The sequence below is a fragment of the Anopheles merus genome, chromosome 3R, assembly GCF_017562075.2.
Source record: "Anopheles merus strain MAF chromosome 3R, AmerM5.1, whole genome shotgun sequence".
Lineage (NCBI taxonomy): Eukaryota > Metazoa > Arthropoda > Insecta > Diptera > Culicidae > Anopheles > Anopheles merus.
The window spans coordinates 4,162,620-4,178,388 of NC_054084.1; the positions used below are offsets into that span (position 1 = coordinate 4,162,620).

At 45.6% G+C, this 15,769-nt stretch overlaps 1 long non-coding RNA gene across 1 annotated transcript; it reads right to left on the reverse strand.

The window, feature by feature from the left end:
- Positions 1–4,657: 4,657 nt before the first annotated feature.
- LOC121596106 lies at positions 4,658–12,750 on the reverse strand. The gene is made up of 3 exons (XR_006005249.1): positions 12,310–12,750; positions 5,017–5,479; positions 4,658–4,843 (listed from the first exon to the last, which is right to left on the reverse strand). It is a non-coding gene; the product is annotated as an uncharacterized LOC121596106 (long non-coding RNA).
- Between the last annotated feature and the right edge of the window lie 3,019 nt (positions 12,751–15,769).

Below are 15,769 nucleotides of genomic sequence, written 5' to 3' on the forward strand. Positions count from 1 at the left end.
CGGCCTCCCAAGTTGTGACACCTCGGAAGCGTAATCGTTTCTTGCTTGTGTTGCTCTTGATGTTGAAATTACGTTAAAACTTTACATCACAGCGGCCCAACGCAGCAGGCAAGTATTACACCTATCGAGAAGGAAAAACGGTGTTGCGGAAAAGTGTTTGCTCCGTTTGACATTCCGGCGGATGTCAAGTGCTCGTGGTAGCACGGTGTGACACTTGAACGTCCGCCAGCGCGTCAAAAACGGTCCTGCCGGTTGGTTTTGATATACGGTAAGGATGCACCGGATGCTGCTGGGAACGGGCTTACGGAACGGGAAGTGCGCTCTTACGCTATGAGCCAACACCACTCCAACAATGTAAGCTGGCGTATGTGAGGCTCTTGTTGATTTCACACTTGAAGTACCTTTGTGGTGTTTAATGCCATTTTTTAAAGCCACATTAGAATGAGGGGGGAAAAGAGTATTCGGTGATAATTGTGGGCGACTGCGGGGTTGCGTAAGTCCCGCTCGTAAGCTGTTGAAAGGGACGTTTTGAAGAATGTCTTTGCGAAATTCAGGTGTAGATTTGGCCATGTGTCTACAAAAACGTGCCCCTAAAGACTAGAATACCCTAGGTCATCAGTTTTTTCTTCGTTCGTATTCACGTTCAAACAGAAAAATGACACAAACATCCTTTCCCATGCTAAATGATTGACGCACGTAAAGGAAATAAAAGAAAATCGCAAAATCATGTCGTGCTGTTTGTACACGTCCGCCGAGTTCGCCGCACGCTCAACGAATGCTCGCCGTGAATTCCGACCATGGTGCACTGAAGTGTCGCGTTGCGTGCTTTAAAAGAATCCCCTGCTGCACGAAACCCTACCACAAACGAGTGATTTATCAATCAATGTACAGCAGATGATGTTTAAATAATTTCTACCAACCGTTTATCTTCGCGACACCCCTCCATCCTATCCGTTTGTCCGTGCCAAAGAAACGACAAACGAGCAAGACGACACTGACGCCCCATTTGCAGTGGTTTAATGCCACAACATGTGCACGTTTTCCTGCGCTTTGATGATGGTGCTGCTGCTGCTGCTGACGGCTGTTGATGCCACGGTGGTCATATCTTCCGCGTACGAGTGGCGTTCTTTAACGCTGCGAAAGACATTTAGTCTCATCCGGGACAGCGGGACAGCGGCGAAGAAACATTCGAAACATGTAATGCGGTGCGATGAGGCTGAGGAATGTTTTGCACACGCTGGTGACAGACGGGAGGGCAAAATATTTGGAAGGCGGCAAAAAATGTACCATGCATTGTCACGGTGACGGCACATTATTTGCAGTAATTACTTATGAGTGCAAATTGAACGATTATGTGTTTAACAGGCAACAGAAGGGACAATTAATTTCACTACGACCAAGACACTAACGATTCAGGTTCACTCGGCTTTAGCCTCAGAGCTCCTCTCAGAAAAGGTTTCATTTCTTATTTTAATAAATCATTAATGCAATGTCATCTTTTATACGAAATAATTTATGCTTTATCCTTTCCTCATGCTGATTCAATTTCCTCTGTTTGCGTGCTACAAAAATCAACCCTTTTCAATTAAACACAATCACGCCTGGCCATCACCCCTCGAAAAGTGAAGGATCAACTGAAATGTCGTATAATACCTTGCACACCTTCACCGGGACAGGGTTTGGGTTGCCCCCTCCCCAGCCAGTGATAAAAAAGTAGTTAATTTCAATTCCTCTTCCCGGTCCTGCCACCTAGCACCTTCACTTGATTATTTATTTAACGACACGCCATAAAAGGGGATTACCCGGTTTCGCCGATCCTGAAACAATTTGTGCCCAGCATGGAACATTCAATTCATTCCATTCATCCATCAATCATCGGCGGAGCCTGAAGTGTGGCTGCAAACAGTAGCTCAGCCAGCATAAGACCGATTATGGACGCTTTCTTCGACACCGTTCGACACCGTGTAGCAGGATCGCCGAGCGAAGTGCGGCATCGTGTACGTACGCAGCTACTCCCACGTGTGCAATGAGGCAACGGTGTTAAAGCTGACGCAAAGTGCAAGGAGGTGAGTATCGACGTGATCGACGAGGTAAATTTGAACATTATGGAAATTTTTCGGGTCATATAATCAACAGGGACCGGGTGAGAAGGGTTTGAATTAGGCAGCAGCCGTACGTGCATGGTAGTAAAAGGCGAAAGAGTAGCTTACTTTTACTGTACACCGAGAAACGCTGCTACTGCCAGTTAAGCTTGGCAGCGAATGGGCGAAAGGTACACGTATCTAAACACCTTGAACGAAAAGATCATAATAATGTTGCGAGTACGGTTGGGAAATATTTATTACCGTTGGTCCTAAAACGAAACGAAAAGGTGAAAAAAGGTTGCTATGCTATAAGCTGAGGCACGCGCGCATAGTGTGATAGAAAGCAGCGTATAAATCATAATTTCCATCAACGATGCCTTTCTTCAGAAGCGAACATTCATCAATCAAACGAAAAAGACGAAATTGTGAACAGCAAAGCTTCCAGTCGCAGAGAGGACCAATATTTGGATATCTTTAAAAACTAAACATGTTGTTGCTCCGTCTCGATACACCATCACTAATTATGAGGGCAAACAAACGCTTCTTAAAACCTCGTAACGACAACGATTGATGAAAATTAAATATGACCTCCTCCCACCCGTATTTTCGTGCGCATCTCTCGCTTAACAACCCGTGAGATCGATAGTATCGGTATCGGAAACCGGGCAAACATTCTCGAAAGACAAACCTCGCGTGAGACATGCCACTTCCCAGCGTATGTCGCAACGGCGGCTCAACAACAAGCTGTGAAAATCCAAACATCACACCGTTCAACGCCATCGAGGAGTCTGTTGACTTTTCCGACTTCCGACGACCGAACCCGAGTGAGTGGAATTCAATTAGCGTGTCGAAATAGTAGCATGGCCCTTGACTTTCTGTCCGCCGCTCCAACTGCAAGCTGGAGTTCTCCGGTAGCCCCTCTGCACTGATCGGAGAGAAATCCTTGCCGGGATCGATTGTTTGGAGCGCCTGGCAGTGCACTGGCAGAAAATTGTGCTCCCCGTGCTGTGCTTAACCGTCACGGCAAGGCAAACAAAACATAGCCTCAGCGAGGGTCTCCTCCTTCCTCCACCTTTTGGTACACATAATTCCACCGGCATGCGGCATGGGCACGAAAGGTTCGACATTCCGATAAACAGCGAGAAGCGACAGACGTCTGGACGAGAGGTTGTACTGTTTGGTTACTGGTGTTGTTGTTGTGTACCTTACAGAAACACCAATTGTTTTTTTGGGTGAGGGAAGGATTGGCGGAGAGTGGAAGGAGGGCAACCATGTGTGTGGTCGAGATCGGAAGGATCCCGGCGCTGCTCGCACGGAAAGATGGCAGGATGTAAAGTGTGGAACAGTGCAAACACCTACGGAGCGAAACGGAAGCCCTACGGTCGCGTCCCGGGCGCTCGAGATGAGTTAATTAATCCCTCTAATGCTACAACAACTCTCCGGATGGTTGATGTCGATGAAGTTGTGGAGCAGACAGATGAAGTGTTGGTTGAAACGGGAAAAAGATTGATAAGTTGCTGTAATTTCTTGTTAGAGTAATGTTACTGTAGAAATGTTTGAATAAACGATATGAAGTTCCTTTTATCGTCAAGTATTTACTTCCAAAAGGTTAACTTACTCTGAACATTCAAACATTTCGCATGCTACACGTAACTTTTCCATTACCAAACAGAAAATCCATTTAGTCGCCAAAGAACTTAATGCTAATTTCGAAACACGTGTACGCGTACCTCTGCACCTGCTGAACGATCCGCTTAGTTACAGGATCCACTTACGCCAATCCACTCCGCCGGATTTCCACAACAATCCACAACAATTTCGTGGCAAAGAGTTTTCCGCCCGTGCGCCGTGTCGACAGCGAAGGGAAAATCGCTTTATTCGCATGAAAAACGATTTGAAAATGATTGCTAATTCACGGGGCGGTGCTTGAATGGGAGACCATTCATTCTCAGAGTGGAGGCAGCGGCAATGTCACGGGTCACGGGTGTTGTTGTTACCTTGTGGTCGTAAAGTTTTACAACGCAGATCATCGACGTAAATGAATAAGTGGAGGAAAAGGGGTGGGAGAAACAACAAAACACACAGACAAACGTGTTATCTGACGGGTGAGTGAGCGCTGAGAGTGGAAATCCTTGGAAATTGGAGGAGCTAAATTAAGGGGTGTAAATTTCTGTTCTGGAATTTTAAGTGGAGTTGGGCAGAATTTTTGCACTCTGAGTGGGAACGATAATTGTGGGTTGCGCATGGAAACCGCTTGGAGAGAAGGGAAAGCATTCCATGGTCATTGCACACATCACTTTAAGATGGTAGGAGTTTTTAAGTGTTAAATCGTACCGTTTAGTTGAGCAGGGAGGGCTTAGTTTTAGGTGCTTTAAATTTCATTCAACACATTTTTTGGCCTTCCATTCTGCGGAGAGTTATGAGCAGAAGAGCTAATGTTTAATGCAGTAACGAAAGTGTTTTATTTGAAATTCAAAGCTTGAAGTACGCATCAAGAAGTTAAAGTAAACATTACATTGGCTTTATCCTTTACCGTGTGTTTCTGCTAACAATCTCTGGTTTCTCATCTTGTTTAACACATTCTACGATAAATTCAATTAACGTCCCTTCCTAATGAACAATGCTTGGATCATGTAAAAGTCCTTTTGCATTATGAGTTATGAACGCCAACCATTAAAAACGTCAAAATGTATCATATACCTTCGTGCCCACTTTAAACGTTAATCTACATCCCATGCTGCGTGAGCTCATGTTCCTCCCTAAAACGAGGGGATAAGGGGAAAAAAGCATTCATTGCTCTCATATTCATTCACACAACTGCTTGTCGGTATGAAACTGTGAGACAAACAAATAACAAAAAAAACACACACAGCCTGCCAAACATGTACAGCGACAAACCAAATTGTTGTCCTCATTAAAATATTTGTCTCACCCACATGCTGCTGTTCCTGCTGTTTCTGGTGGTACTGGTACTGGTACGACGTCATCTCGCATCTCCTACGGCGACGATCATGTGTCTTCCCTGAAGCGAGAGCGCGCGCGCCCGCGTCTGGAGTATTTTAATCGAGCACTGGCAACGGACCACCGCCGGAATCTCAATAAATCATGAGCTTCAGGTGATAATTTTACATCCGGCAGGCCTGCCGCAACAGCCTTGCTCGCGAGTACGATTTTCCCCTCGATGGGGTGGAAAGGGGCCGAACGAAGGAATGTTGTTGTACGCTTTTCCTTGGCATTTCCGTACGGGACTCATGCTGTCAGACGGCAAGAAATATGACGACAGCATATTTCATGCAGCATAGATGCAGCTTTTAACGCAGCGATGCGGGATGTGATGGTGGGCGGTTGTGGCTGGTTTGTGCGAAATGAGCTGTTTGCGGTGGGATAACCCTTTCCTGGAAAAGTGGTAAGGTTGGGAAAATGTTCATAAAATAAATGAAGGTTCCTTAGAACTTGTACAACACAAGTATTTTCCTTATCATTAGAACATTACGATTGATTAATGCTCGTCTTCCAACCAATTTTATTAAACATATTCAATGCTCAAACGTATCAGTACAAATGACCATCAATTGAAAGTTTATCGTTCAAACAGGGTGGATAAATGCGCCCGCAAATGGCCAGATTTATATGACGTAAATCAGCCAAACCACACCGTAACGCCCTCGTACGTACGGTTTGTCTAGCGATCATTAGCTAAACAAATATCGCACTTTATAACGACGGGCAGCGGGTTGCCTCGAAGTTCCTGTTGCCTGTTTCTTTTATTGTGGGCAATTTATAAAACTTCAAAACGTGTGCTAGCATCCTCTTCCTCCCATCCAGCAAACGGGTTGTGTATGCTCGTATGCCACATGCCAACGCACTAGACACAGTGCCAAGCTGTATAAGCGGCAGTTTGTTGCGAAAAGCAACTGCTCGACGACGGTTCCCTCCTCCCCGTGCGATGGTCCTACTCACCCCCAGAAGACTGGCCGCGTGCTGCGGCGTGGCGTGGCGAGGAATGTTAAATAAATCGCTCAATTGACATCCAACAAGACGTGAATAATGTTTCACAAAACTGTCTTGTCCGCCGTTGGGAAACCGGTTCCCTTCGCACACGCATCACACCCGGGCGAAGCGGGGAGCGGGGAGGGAGCAGGGACGATGGATCGGTTTCGCGACTTTAGCGCCTCCGAACCCATCGATCTTCGGGCCAATATCGCGTAGGTCTTCGGTTCGGTTCTCCCTAAGGGTATAGAGTCTCGAGCGCGAACGAGATTCGATGAAGATTCGTCGAAGTCGGGAGGGTGCTCAGAGGGAGTTGAGGACATTGAAGGGATGGATGGTTTAAGTTTGCCGGTCGTGGCAGCTTGGAGCGAGAGTTGCGTTCGAGTTACAATCTATCCATCGTTCATGATTTGGCTAGGAGAAATGTGTCCCAGGAGTGCGGCGTACTAGCAGCAGGTGGATTAAAACACACTCCTCGAAGAACTTGTTTTGAGTGTAACGTATTAGTTCACGTCATATTTCGCAACAACCAGGTAAAGGAGGAAAGTTTTCGAGTTCAATATGAACTTGCATAACTTTGACCTGCTTCGAAACAAATCATCCAAAACGGGGATTGCAAAATGCCAAAACAAACCCAAACCCAAACCCTTGTCCGAAACTAACTGTGTGGTCCAGTGTGTCGTGCAGGTCCAAAATGGATGAAGCAGATCGGAGCGTTCCTCGCCCTCGCCCAAGAACACCCAGAATCTGCTTCAGCTGACCTCTTCGATACGATTGACCACAGCCAACACTAACGAACCATAGCAAACGCAAAAGGACGACCCAGTGGCCGTCTCGTCTTGTTTGTTTTGCTGCAAACCGCTCATTGTGTTGTTTCCTCCACTGTTTTCCACCTCGTTTTCGAAATGGGTAAAATGTTTTATTGTTGTGTAAATTGTTCTTCCCACTTAGCCCGGACCAGGGCAGTCCAGAACGGATCTTCAAGGGCTTCTCTTTTCTGAGCGTGTTGTTTTGGGTTGAAACGAACAAGAAAAACACAAACGCTTCACACAAGACGCAACTTTAGACCTAACCTTTCCTTCAACGGTTTTCATAAGACCTTGAAATGCCAAAGAAAACGGGTTTCTTTCAACATCTTACTTTCAGTACGTGTTCCGGAGAGAGGGCACCAAAAAGAAAGGCCCGCTTTTTACACTCTTTCTCAACGTTTGGCAGATGAAATTGCTCAATCGTTTGGAATTGGGTTTGGGTTGCCTTTTTGGCACCGGGATGGAAGAAGGCACCCATTGATGAAGGTACTGTGTCTGTCTGACGACCACCGACCGGAACAAGAGCTAATTTATTAGACAGAATTTCTCCTTTTGTCTGTATCGCTGGAGACTATCCTGACATTTCCCATAGCCCAAAAAGATTGACCTTTAAAGTCGCTTTATTGTGGACACAAAGTTGGGCTCGTTGCTGTGGGACTTAATGATGCATTGCTGGGAAATATTGTTGATTAAACAAGTCTTTGTGGACCAGCGAAATCGCATTATCGGAGGACGAAGTCCTCAATAGAACCGGCGAAAGTTTGTCCGTATTGTAAAGCGAACTGAGCGATGGAAGTAAATTGAATTAGCGTTCCTTCAGCTTGAACAAACCAACCCATCATAATGCAATTTCTGATCTTGCGATAAACCATTATAACTATTTTTAAAATAAAAGTTAAAAACAAAAGCATGCTTCACGGCACACAACGCGAAAGAAAAAAAAACCTGTGTAAAATCATCCACCGGCCAAAACTTTACAACGAAATTCAATCCCAGATCTCGCGCGGGTGCGACGGGAAAGCTCCGTGGAACTGGTTCTCGCACATTTGATGTATTTGCACAACAAATCGTTTCCGCTCCTCGACTCCCCGTCATCTTGCACCCGCGAATCATCTGATGTCTTGACCACAGGGTACCGTGGAAAGTTTGTATTTTTTTTTATTCGCTCGCTATTTTCCACCCTCTTGCTCCCCCTTTTTCAGTGGTCTATTTGTTAGGGCAGAGTACCGAGTTTTATTGCTCGTCGAAAAACTTTCGTCAAGCAATTGCCCGAGTCCTTCCCCGAGTCCAGTTGTCGTCCACCAAGGGGGAGGTCGGTTGTGGTGGTCTTTTCTTTTATTAGCGCGGCGGAAGTGAAAGAAAAGTTTTGTTTTTTTTTCTTCTTCCCTACACCCAGCACGAAATGCCTTTGTCGTGCGATGTGTTTTCCCTCCTTTCGGTTGCATTTGTTGGCTGGAGAAAAGTTTCTTCCAAACCACAGTCCCTTGGCGGAGGTGAAATAGGACCACATGCACAATAAAACGCTTCTTCAATGCGCGAAACAACAAAACAATTCCAAAGAAATACTCCTTTAGATGATGGGACGCGAGAGGTTGAGGAGAACAGGCCAATCAGAAGGAATCAGGAACAATTTGCTTGATGTTCATTAGCGAAGGAGAGTAATTTAATCGAAACAAACTCCTGGAAAGCTGTCCCTTTCTTGTTTGTTTCTTAACGTCTAGAATGTGCGGAAAACACACCCCGACGGGAGGACATCCAGAAAAAGGAAAATGTCATCGTTGGGATGTTGTTGTTGTTGTTGTTTGTTGAACAGCGCGTCCTCCAAATTGTCCGTTCGCAATTCCCACTCACTTTCAACAGCCGTCCTATCACCATTGTCAAATAATTGCTTCCGGTAGACACGGGAGCGCTTGATCCTATTTACCAGCCATGAACAGTCCACACAAACACACACACACATACAGTTTGTGTTGTTGTTGTTGTCGGTAGGGTGGAGAAGCTGGCAAGTTTCGGAGATTAGAAAACTCGAATCAACCAGCATCAGTCATTCGCTCGGGTTTTATTTTCCCTCGCTATTTTCTTTCTGTGCTGAAGTATCCTTCCTTGCAACGCAACGCCATCATGGCCGTCCCGCTGTGCCATCGGAGATGAGGATCTCACAGTCGACGAGAGCCTTTCGGGGTTGCGGGAAGCAATTTAATTGCGCTTCAAAATGTGACAACATCCCAGCTAGAGCCCATCGTTTTTCTGCCCTCTTGTTTTCCACAAATCTTCTCGAAACGTTAGGAATGTAGTTTGAAGTAGGACGACGGGAGGAAAGGACGACACCACTGCGGAGAGCTGGTTAAGTTGGTTGGAAAATTATCTTGCTTGGCAGCACACAAGAATAAAAAAAGACCGTAGCTGGGTGACTTTGGTGTGAGTAGAGATTTGAAATATTACCAAACGCAGCAGGACACTACGCAGGCCTGACACTGGATAGGGGAACGCAGCTACCTCCTGTACACGTGTACGTATCCGGGCATTCCGAGCAACAGTGTGCAACGAGAGGAAGCATATAATGTTTCATCCCATCGCACAGTGCTAGTTGCTCTGAGTTGTGATGCTGTGTGTGTGTGTGTGTTTAAATAAAACCGAACCGAATATCAACCCAACGAGTGTGTGATAGGATCAGCATTCAATGGAAAAGCCAGCAAACAATGAAGCCGGTAATGCGCTTTCAAAGACTTATGTAGACAATTTATGACTTATTTTGACCACCAAGCGTGGGTCTGAAGGGTTGGCTTTTTTTTGTCTTTCTGTGTCTGAAAACTGCTCATCTGCCCTTTGTGTGTTTGTGTCTCTTTGATGGGTTGATCATTTGTGTGAGTGGTTGATAAGTCAATTGAGTGTGTGAGAGGGACATATTGCAATGATACATGTGCAGCACTAAATATTCGAGTGCGTTTGGCAACGATTGTCTTGCATTGGATGATTAAGTGAACAATCATTAGCTGGGATGAGGACATGAAGGACACTCTTGAGTTTGCAATTTTTGGTATGAAATCATCGTCCCCGCAAAGATCCTTGTGAGTTAATGTCATTGTAAGACAACATTGAAGCTCATCGTTTTTGCTCCTTACACGCTCGTTGATGACGATAATTTGCATCGCATTAAATAAATCGTCGCTCACAAGCAGTAACTGCATGTTCACTTCCATTAGATAGCAAGTAACGTGTCGTGTCACGGCCAATCCTATCTCCTCTTCTCATTCAACGCCAAAGCAGAAAGGAAAGTGTCTCCTAAGCCTGAGCAAGAACGTTCAGCTCAAACACACGCCTTTCACCCGGCGAGATAAACGGGCGCCAGCTCAACACCTTCTGTCCCACGCTTTGTGCCCGTTTAGCTGCTTAGGCCCGTTACTAAGTGCAACATCCGTGCGAAGATTCTGGAGAGTAGACAAAAAAAAAACAACAACAACTCAAACGCCTGCCCTTCCAGTCGACGTTGACATCTTCTCTCCCCGACCCCAACTGGGTACGATGGCGCGCACACAACATGACGAAAAACCACCCAATCATCTGTCATAAGAAGATTATTATGATTGTAATTTCCGGCACGTGCTGCCGTTAAGCGTTATGGGCTTGGTCTGGAGCTCTGGGACGGCTGGCAGTATATACGGGTCTCTGGTTCTCTCCCTCACGAAACAGTGTGGTGGGAGAGGTGGTGGTTGGTTGCAAACGGATGCGGATAAAGAACCATAAATTGCATCTTAAGTAAGTGATGGCCGGGCCGGGTGACTAGTGTCGTCGTCGTTGTCGTCGTCGTCGACGACGTATCGTCACTGCGAAGGCAACAGGAGGTGTCGTTACTGGCGCTAGAGCGAAGGGCTCGTCTGATGCGTATTTGCAGAATCAGCAGCTTCGTTTCTTACTGCTGTCGGCTGCACTGGAAAGGTGTAGATAAGATGCATCTTGGACGATGAGTTAAGGCTTCGAAAAGTTTTACGTCGATTTATCTCGTACCCTTTCCGGGAGAGGAGTTTGAGGCTAAACGGTAGCTTATCTTGTGGAATGAGATATCAAACGTTCAAAGTTAATGTCGAGCTTATGAGTATATCTAATTTAGAGGGAAATATACTTCAGTAATTGTAACATTTATACGTATTAAAGCTAAACGAATGCAGAATATTAATTTTGATAAATGACGCCCATAAATCTTGCATTAATTCGGAAACAGTTTTTTTTATGCCACGGGCTCACGACATCCTCCAAATGCTTATCAAGCAAGAATGCATTGGGGAAATTAATTCTAATGAAGAAACGGGCCTTCCAACGGGCTCAGCTCTATTCGATTCGATTACGCAGTGTCACATTGGCGCGGCTGTTGTGTTTATGTAAGCAACTTACGCTTTAGTGACAATTGACCCTTCCTGATAAACTTAATGCCCGGTCAAAGAGCCCCGTGTCAACAATGGAGCTGCTGGTCAAGATGTGGGAGATTGGGGCGGGAGTTTATCCATGAGAATATTACCCTCCCCTCTTGTGTGGACTAATTCCATTGTTTAATATTCAAGCGAGTCTCCATTGATTAATGTTATCACAAATCATAATGCTTCGCTGATGGACCATTGTGTTGGCTGATGTATCAAAATGGAATGTTTGTTTGTTTTACATCATATGGAGTTCTATTCCCAAAGCAACCCAAAACTGTAGAATAATAAGTTTTGTAGCCTAAATTATGTTACAGACACATCTCTTTAATATAGCAAGAAACCGAGACTTAACCTTTCACCGATCCAAAACTCCCCACACAAGTAGGTTTGAAAGCATCAAAATCACGTCTTCACGCCGTTGGCAGTAAAAGCGTCCTGTCCCAACAAGAACGCGATTGACAGTTATTCGTTATTCTTCCATCATCGTCCACCTACCAGAAGCCGAACAGATCAAGCTTACCGAGGGCGAGGGTTTTGTATGCTAATGGATGTTTGACGGAACCGATTTACTTGCCTCCGGTGTTTGTGGCTTGCAAAGCGTGGTGCAAAAAAAAGCCCCCGCCGAACCCGATTTGGAAGCTCGCTCTCGCTTGGATTGATTTTCCGCCAGCAGATAGACACGGCCCCGTCTGTTGAGGTTTCGTCCGGTCCACGTCTGAGGTTTTCTTCCTCTTCAAACTGTCTTACAGCCGCCTTCTTACACGCAGCAAGGAAGTGTAAGGGAATGGGAAGAAAAATATACCCCCCTGGAAAAGGGCAGAGCCAACCCGCCAAAGAAACGTGATGAAGCGCGCACACGGCAAAACTGGTTGAAAAGCCCGCTGGACAGAATTTAAATATAATGCTCAAAGAAGTTAAACACGAACAGGACGAGAAGGGGAGCCAGCTGCGGTAGGCAGTTTTGTCTCAGCTCCAAAGCAAACAAACTACACAAACTTGGCGTGTACTTACCGGGTAGAAAGGTCCGTACGTGTGTGTGTGTTTGTCTGTGCGGATGCTGGCGAAAAATTGATGATGAACCATTGATTGGATTTATGCTTCCGCCTGGAAGCGGGCGATTTTTCATGCCTTTGTTTGGCCACAAACATCGCGATCGCGACTCGCTTTGCATACTGGAAATGGGAAAAGCTGCTTTTGAGCGGGAACTCACCGTCCTCTTCTTCCCTCTTCCCAACACGCTCTCCCACCGGACGGACGGATGGGAATTGAAAATTTCGCACCACTTTCGTGCCCCTTTCAATTCGATTGAGCAGCGCTTGTGATTGACAGCATGCAGGCTCCGGTGGTCTGTGTGTGTGTGTGTGTGTATTTGTGTTCTCACTTCCTTCTGCCGGGAATTTCAAAAGTGGATTTCGTGCCATTTTGATGTCGCATCAGTTCGTGGCACTTCAAGTCACCGCCAACTGTGTGATCACCGAAACGGTGTCGCATATGAAAAGAATAAACGTCAAGTCAATCATGGCACGCTTGATTCTAGCATATTATTGGCGGGACAACCTGCCGGAACGCACGTGTGCTGTGTGTTTTGTTTCGATAAACGGGTTTGCGTTTGATAGCAAATGCAAAAAAAGATTAAAGAAACATCAAGATCAAGAAACTAGCGTTATTTTACTATTCCTGTGGATGTCAACCACACTGCCAATAAAATCCTACTCTATATGAAAATTAAATCTTGGAGAATAAAATGGATCCAATCGGGTTCGCGTCAACGGTCCAGCAGCAACGCCCGATTCCATTTCCATCGAATAGCGCCTACTCTTTGCAGATTTATGCAACTGACCTCAAAGTTTTGATTGATATTCATGAAAATATGCAAACCCAAACAACCCCTCGCCCGACTACAAACGCTCCGAGGCACATACTTGAGTTCATCCTTCAGTCATCAATCAGACACCCGGGGACACGTCAAAAATTCCCTCCGAGTCACCCGGGAAGCTATCGGGTTGAGCAGAAATATGGCTTTGCTACTATCAGCAGCTCCCGTGACACGGCTGTGATCCGCATGTCATTGAATAGCACCGACAAACGGACGGACGGACGGACGGACGGAGACAAACGATCTCATACGAATGTCCTATGCACTCGTGGCCATATGTTGATCTTTTCTTTGCTCCCCCTGCATTGATGGCATACCGGAGGAACTAGTGGCATCGGTGGCTTGCTTTTATCTGGTTGCTTGCATGGCTGGGTTCTCTCTCGCTCTCCGCCTCATTCTTGTTCGTTTTTAATCACTTCGGAAGCCAAGAACTTATGCAAATATGTTTGCATTGTTGTGCTGTCCAAGGACGGTGAGTGAAGAGCGTGAGCCCAAGCCCATATGAAGATGCCCCTATACTTTGTACGGGTGTTGTTTGCTTCAGCTGTTGAGTTGCTTCTCAGGGTTGGAGAAAGTCAATTGTAGAATTTTTTATCCATTGTGACAGCGGTGACCAACGGAATATTGTATACATAGGCATGGAAAGGGCTGTAGCTGCTGAGGTACGTTTTGAACATGTCAATATTTACACATTGTGTTTTTATTTAATTTAGGATACGCTGGTTAGATGGCATGATCTACTGTGGAATGTAACATTAAAGGTATTCTAAGGTAAATTGTGTTGTGTTTTCCCCAGATTTGACTTCAACAAAGGCATCTCGCTCGCTCTATGCATCATCTTGTCGGTATATTTTTCACACCATCAAAAACCACCCAGAGCTCAGCAAAAACAAAGAGACGTGAGAAAACAGGCCAAAAATAACCCGTAAGTTCCAACACTGGCCAACGCTTATGATGCAATCAATTCTCTTTTCTCCAGCCCAGCTCGAAAGATCATCTGTTTGTGCGTGTCGCTTCACAAATCATTACCCGCGGTGGCTATGGGCGCTCTGAAGAAAGCATTAAAAATAATTTATTGGTCCGGGAAACCTCCCCCCCCCCCCCGCTAACGGCCGTTCGTTTCATTCCAGCGGTTATCATCACCATCACCATCATCATCAGCGTCAGAGGTTTGTTGGCCAGGTTTAATAGCTATCAGATTTCTTCCGTTTTTTTTATTCTCTGTGGCTCAAAAACAGATGAAGCTGACTTGGGGGTTGGCTTGGGAGGAGAGAAAATAACAGAGAGATACATTTCTCTAGCCGTTTTTCCTATGGCGGACGATTCAACACCTTTCAAGCTGCAGAAGAAAATCGGTTGACTTTATGTGACTGTTTTTTTTTTTCAACATTTCCGGGAGGATCATTTGGATGATCCATTTAACTGAAATTAACTGCGATTATGAAAAATGATGCCCAGTGTTTGGTGAGGATGGCTCTCGCTTCGGCCGAGACAAATAGATCCGTCCGTCTGCTGCTAATGGGCTGATGAAAGTAGGGAAAACGTTTATTTCCACCTCCAGGCAACCCAGGAAAACAAGGCTCCGACAATTGAATAAAAAATCCCAACCTTTCGATACCCTTCCTAAACTGGAATGATTAGTGGAAAAACGTTTGATTGAGTGCATTCAGTGGGTGAATAATTGCTCCCCCAAAACGCCCACACGGGTTGGAGTGAAAACGTGATGCGATCAAAATTCCCCACACAGCAGCACAAGCTAATTCCACCTAAAACAACATTTCAACCCGTACGATTGACGATGCTGGTACCGTTCCCGTTGCATCGATCTGATCAGATCAGAAGCACAATTTTCCTCAATTTTCTTTCCCGTACGACCAAACCAACCAACAACCCGCCTCTTCCGTCTGTTTTGTGCTTCTCTGTGTGAGAAGCAATCACCCACGACGCTCGATTTGTGCAGCTTGCAATTTTTACCTTTGCAAACGGGGCAAAGGATAACGTAAAATCTTCCCATTTTCTACTGACATCAGCAATATGTTATGTGCATTTTCGGGAAACGCTCTGTGCTCCGCTAATGTTGGAACCCATTTGCTACCTGTTTCCACGCGTGGAGGGACGGGTGGGAAAAACTTTGCCCTACGGTGTTTCGATTGCGACCCATGATGCCGTGGAAGGCTCATTCCCCGAGACGATTGGCCAATCGGCAGTGCACTGACTAGCATATTCTAGTTGCACTAGTTCGTTTGAGAAATGACATGGCAGTGCAGCAACCAAAAAGAACAAAAAATGGGAAGTATTTTTCGAGTCGCTTTGAACGGAGGGAGAGTTATTGTACGCGAGTTATTATTCTCGGGCGCGGTTTCGGGAGGGAAGGAACAAATCGATTCGAGGACGTTGAAATGCTATTAACTGCTCAGCAAGTTTCGACGATCTGATAGACGATTTATTTGATACTTTGGGTGATAGTCATCCTGCATCATACTTGCACTATCAGTGGATTTAAGTGATGAAGGTCTGATAATGGTCTGTCGAGCGATGAGCATTAAAGGGAATGGAGTTATAAGACAATATTAAACATCTTTTTATTGGATTTTT